At 36.2% G+C, this 6,073-nt stretch overlaps 1 pseudogene across 1 annotated transcript; it reads left to right on the plus strand.

Annotated features, from left to right (window-relative positions):
- Positions 1-2,989: 2,989 nt before the first annotated feature.
- On the plus strand, positions 2,990-4,850 carry LOC149534451 (cytochrome P450 94A1 pseudogene; annotated as a pseudogene). Its single transcript, XR_016356754.1, has one exon. The product of XR_016356754.1 is annotated as a cytochrome P450 94A1 pseudogene (transcript).
- Positions 4,851-6,073: the final 1,223 nt, after the last annotated feature.

A 6,073-nucleotide genomic window follows, 5' to 3' on the forward strand; every position in this document is an offset into this window, starting at 1 on the left:
TATTTTGTTCAACTCAGTAGGTATGTTGTCACTCAATAAATGATGCACTCGGGTAGTTGTAACACACTTTCATCTCCTCCTTTATTGCTAAAGCATTATGCTAACTCAGTTTTGATCCATATTGTCACTTGGAATTTTGTCACTAATTGATAACATGATAACCTATAGGAGTAATAGTTGGGGGCATAACAATTAACCAAGTACCAAGAGAGGTTGCTCATAGTTAAAGATGTGATAAAAAATTACGAGAAGAGGCTAATTTATGACCAAAAAAATTACAAGGATTCAAAAGGGTGACAACTCCACTCGACATCCCATTAGCCTCATTATATGAAAAAGTGGTAGTAGACAAGATTCTATTTATAGTAATATAAAAAGAAGTTTGAGTCATTTTAACTTTTTCTATGAGAAGAACATGAACCTTGAAATTGATAATCATTTATTTCAAACATACTTTTTTAAAGGGTTGTTTGGACCTCCCATATTCTAAGTAGGACATTTCATTTCTTAACCTTTTGAGTTTACTCTAGATTTAGTCCCTTTCCATTAAAAATTTGCTAGCAATATCCTTTGTTCTTAGTATTCTCGTAGAAGGTCCTCCAAGTTTTGTATAAGCTCACACATCCTTCTAAGTTTTCCATTTGGTCTTGTTTTCTATCTTTCTCTAATCATCTTGATCATTATCTATTTGGAAGGTTGGTATGGATTTACTAATAGGGGAGATGGTAGTAATTAGGAGGTTTCTTGTGTAAGAATAGGACCATCAATTTTGGGTGTTGAGGCTTGGGCTATAACCAATAACCTTAGTTGGGAGGGGAAGGTCAAATATCCCCAATTAGTAATTACCTTCCCACTAGCCATCACTGGAGAATATGATGGTGAATGCAAGGAATCCACTCCAAGAATCTTTTGTGGTAATGAAAAGGACATCAATATCTCTAAGGGTGTGCCTAGAGTCATCAAAGACCCTTGGATTAATGTCTTTATATCTTCAAGAATTTATCCATCTCCCAAGTCCATACTCACCAATGTGATTAGTTTAGGAGATGTCAAAGTTTTGAAAACCTCCAACATCAACAACTTAAAAGTGTATTCAACCTATATAGCTTCTACTCCAAATGTATTAGTCTATGCCATTTTTTCCTTAGTCTCATTTAGCTCATCCTAGGAGGAGACTTTCTCCTTCATTTTTGAGTCCCTTTCATTTGAAGCTTTGTACTCAAGAATAACATGTCCATGCTTTTCACATTTTTGGTTATAAAGGGGGAAATTTTCATAAACAACGACCTACATCCGACCCTTCCTTTAGATTTGACAGATATGAAGTTGGGGAGGGTCTTGTTATCAACAACATTACCACAAAATTATGTATACACTAGTTGAGACTTTTTCGCATTATTATAACATTAGCGCCACAAGGTGTTCAAAAGTATTATCATCTTAGAATTCCAAAATGAAGCGTAGTAATGAATGTAGATAAGCATGGGGTTGTGAAGCTCAACATTTGGGTCAAAACCAGGTTTCCATTTTGAGAGTAAGGTTCTGGTAGTGGTAAGATTCAAAGGAGACATGGATTAGGTCCTCTTTACTAGTGAATTTGAAGTAAAAGAGACCACCCAGTATAGATGCAACCAACACATTACCTTTTACTTTCTAGAGGCTAGACACCCATTTCTTCACCATATCCACTAAAGAATGCAAGGCAAGGAATGTTCTCACCAAGAAAAGATGTGGTGAGGAAGCTATATTATCCATGATGGCATCAGGGAGGCAAATTTTTGGGACATCTATGTTTTTAGGGATTTTGTGTTAGGAGACAAGATCAACATATTCCTTGTGACCCACCAAGACTCCTCTCTAGCCCATAACAAGGTCACACATGGGCTTCAAGGTATCCACAATAACTAAGCCAATAAGAAGAAGTTGGGGAATGCTAGTGGGGTCAAGGAGGAAGCCATGGGTCGAATCTGTCTACAAGGGGCCAAAAGAACATCCTAACTTGCATCTTGAGATCCTAAAAAAAATGTAAAGTCTAGAGAAATATCTATGAAAGAGAGAGAGAGAGAGAGAGAGAGAGAGAGAGAGAGAGAGAGAGAGAGAGAGAGAGAGAGAGAGAGAGAGAGAGAGTTGGCGGGGAGAGACAGAGGGGGTGTTTATCGTGGGGAGTTGAGCCCTTTCAAGGGGAACTGCCATGAAAGAGCTAGTGTGAAATAGAGAAGGGCCATGAAAGTTGCGGAGTGTAGGTTTGTCCAATTCTATAGTAGATGATACATAAAGAGATATGAAGGCTGATTGAAATATTGTTATTGGAATTTAACTTCATATTTTAAAGATAATCTTATTGATTTATATTTCACTACTCACTTCACAATAACCTAACTCTTATAAAAATGAATGAAACACTTAACACTCATTGTAATAGGATAATACTTTAGAAATGAAACACAAAGTTTTCTAAAAAAAATAGAATTTATCCATTCTAACAAAATCTTCCCAAAGTTTTAATATACGTGTATCAACAAAATACTATCTTCTTATTGTCTCAAACTCAAAGATGATGGCTTATAGTGTCACTCTTAAGAAAGAAAGACGTCTACAATAAAGTTTTCCCAAAGTTTTAATATACGTGTATCAACAAAATAATATCTTGTTATTGTCTCAAAGATGATAACTTATCACTTCCCCGTTAAGAGAGACGTCTACAATAAATATTTGAAATTAGATAAAAATACAATCAAGCAATACGGTCTAAGATATATAGAAAAGGTTAATAAAACATAGTTTTGGAAAGGGACTTTCTTATATAACGAAATGGCGAATTGATAAACGCAAGGAATATGGTCGGCTCAAAAACTATTGGATTACTGACGCGTAACAGATGTTCCACGTTGCTCTGTGCACGTTATGCTTCACAGCATGTCTTTACATTATTAAATTTAGTTCAATAACTACATCTCATTGACCTTCGTGTCAAACTAGTAATATCAGATTTACCAAAGATAAAAGGAATAATAAATTAAGAACAACTCCAGCGGAGTACTCATATTACTCATAGAGGGAATCTGACTGGAGTACTACCGGTTACAGAGAATGGCTGCGGAATATATTTTTCTAGGCGTTTTCGTTGTTTTAGTTGGGTATTTCTCGCTATGTTTTCTTAGAAGAAATAATGTGAACACGCCCTACAAGGCCCCTGTTAATTATCCCATTGTCGGCTGCGCATTCGAGTTCTTGAAAAATCGTCACAGATTTCTGCAATGGTTCACAGAAACCATGGAAATTATGCCAACAAATACATTCCGGGCCGACCGGCCAGGTGGAGTGAGAGATATCATTACTGCAAATCCTGCAAACGTGGAGCATATTCTCAAAACCAAATTTGAAGACTACCCAAAGGGAGAACGCTTCACCTTTCTTCTCCACGATTTCTTGGGTCGAGGTATTTTCAATGCCGACGGCGAGCTGTGGAAGATGCAGAGAAAGACAGCAAGCTACGAATTTAACACCAAGTCTCTCAGAAGCTTCGTGGTGGAGACAGTGCAGTGGGAGATTCAGAACCGGCTGGTGCCAGTCCTAATCAACGCAGCTAAAACGGGTGAGTCTTTAGATTTGCAAGATATTTTGCAGAGATTTGCATTTGATAATATTTGTAGCGTAGCGTTTGAAGTAGATCCAGCCTGTCTACTCCCCTCCATGCCCACTTCACCTTTTGCAACGGCTTTTGATGATGCTACTGAAATCAGCGCCAGAAGGTTCTACTCTGCTTTCCCCTTTTGGTGGAGAGTGATGCGCGTGCTTAACATTGGCTCTGAAAAGCGCTTGCGGGAAGCTATTGATGTGGTGGACAAATTCGCTATGGATGTGGTGAGTAGCAGAAGGAAGGAGATTTCGCTGAGTACTGAAAGAGAGGATCTGCTGTCGAGGTTCATGGCGGCTCTTTCAAACAAGTCGCTGCATGAATCAGGGTTTTATGATCAGTCGGAAAGTGAGGGCCAAGAATCAAGTGGTGCGATGGATAAATTTTTGAAGGAGATGGTGGTGAGCTTTGTTTTGGCAGGCAGAGATACCACTTCTACTGCTCTCACATGGTTTTTCTGGCTCCTCTCCTCTCACCAAAGTGTAGAGGAAGCCATTTACGCTGAAATCTTATATATACTAGGTAAGAGATCGCAACCCACAAGAGCTGATGAAGACGGGGTTAATTTCAGCTTTGAGGAATTGAAGGATATGAATTATTTGCATGCTGCTCTGTGCGAGTCGATGCGGCTTTATCCTCCTGTGCCTGTTGATAGTAAACTTGCCACCAAAGACGATGTTTTACCAGACGGGACTTGTGTGAAGAAGGGAACACATTTGAATTACTGTAGTTATGCGATGGGCAGGATGGAAAGTATTTGGGGTAGTGACTGTTTGCAATTTGATCCTCAGAGATGGTTGAAAGAAGGGGAATTTGTGGGAGAGAATCCATATAAGTTTCCAGTATTCCATGCTGGACCTCGAGTATGTCTGGGCAAAGAGATGGCGTTCATACAGATGAAATCTATTGTGGCTTCAATTATTCACCGTTTCCGTTTGGAGATAGATGATGGGATTGCGTGTCCAGATTATGTGGTGTCTCTGACCATGCGAATGAGAGTTGGGCTGCCCATTACTGTCCGATGTCGACGAGGATAATGCATCTGCTTGATGGGAATATTACTTATGAAAGATATTTCTCAATTAGTTGAATGACCATGTGCTTCCCTGACATATTACGTTATTATATTCACCCTTCTGTATTCAAATTGTCATGTTCAACTACGAGTTTAAGGATCAAGTGGTGATAATATTCTAAAATAATTTTTAAATAATTGTTTATTTTTGGTATTGATTTATGTGATAAGTTACGGAAAAGGATAGGCTACCTAAGGAAAAGCTAAATGAACGACCAAATTTGATGGACGAGTATAATCCCGCATTTAAATGATTTATATACTTGCAAGGAAGAGCTACGGAAGTGGATTAATAATGATGCAGAAAAGGATCTGCTCCATGCTTGTCAATGGCTTAGATATTGCCTGACAACTAAGTCAATAACACAGTGGGCCATTCATTATTGCTGGCTCTTGCAGCATCTAAGTAAATAATTCTAAAAGTTCAATTTCTCGCAGAAAGTCTTTCTAAAATGAAACTTTCAGAAATATCTGACTTTAGTTGGTGCTTGTAATCAATTGAAAATTCTTGAAACATCTATTGTTTTTTCATAAAATAAATCTATTTTCAAATATTTGGTATCTTCTAGTTAATCAAAAATTCTAAACTACTAAACTACTATCAGGAGGAACGAGACATAAATTACAATTACATGTCTACAAAAAATGTGTTGCTATTGACCATGCACAAGAAAGACTTAATACTATTACAAAAAATGTCCTTTACCCTAGGATTGTGTAACTAGTGTTACACACAAACCAAGACTTTGAAACGGATCTTTTTTCTTTAGTAAAAAGATAATTACGATTATAATGCATAACATTCAGTATAATAAATAATTGATTTTGAAAAATAAATACTATGTACTGAATATTTGTTCATTAGTATAATAATACTGGTCTATATGTATTGGGTAGTTGATTAATTCAGGGATGGATTAAAAGATAATTAAAGTTAGTTTATTATTGTAAACTATCTTTAGTACATGCACATAGTGAGAAGTACTTTGTTTTGTTGTATTATAATAAAAATATACATTGTCTAGTTGAGAGATGAGTTATAAAAACAATTTAAAGATATGATAGGTACAAATTAATATCAATATATTCAATACGATACTAATAAAGTAATAAAAATTATATAAAAGCTCATTTAATAATGTCATAAAATTATATGATTGTTTCATATAATTTAGAGCCAACCAATAATACCAATACTCATCTCTTAATGAGAGAATGATTGGCTGAATACCATTAAGGTTAATATGTTAATTGCCCAAGATTTACATAATTAGTAGAACAAAATATTAATATTTTGAAATCAATCTTTTTCCTTATATAAAATAATCACAATAGGACATTTAGAATAATAAATAAGTTAA

This window comes from Cupressus sempervirens, chromosome 10 (genome assembly GCF_028749045.1).
Source record: "Cupressus sempervirens isolate cs-2001-9-10 chromosome 10, ASM2874904v1, whole genome shotgun sequence".
Classification (NCBI taxonomy): domain Eukaryota; kingdom Viridiplantae; phylum Streptophyta; class Pinopsida; order Cupressales; family Cupressaceae; genus Cupressus; species Cupressus sempervirens.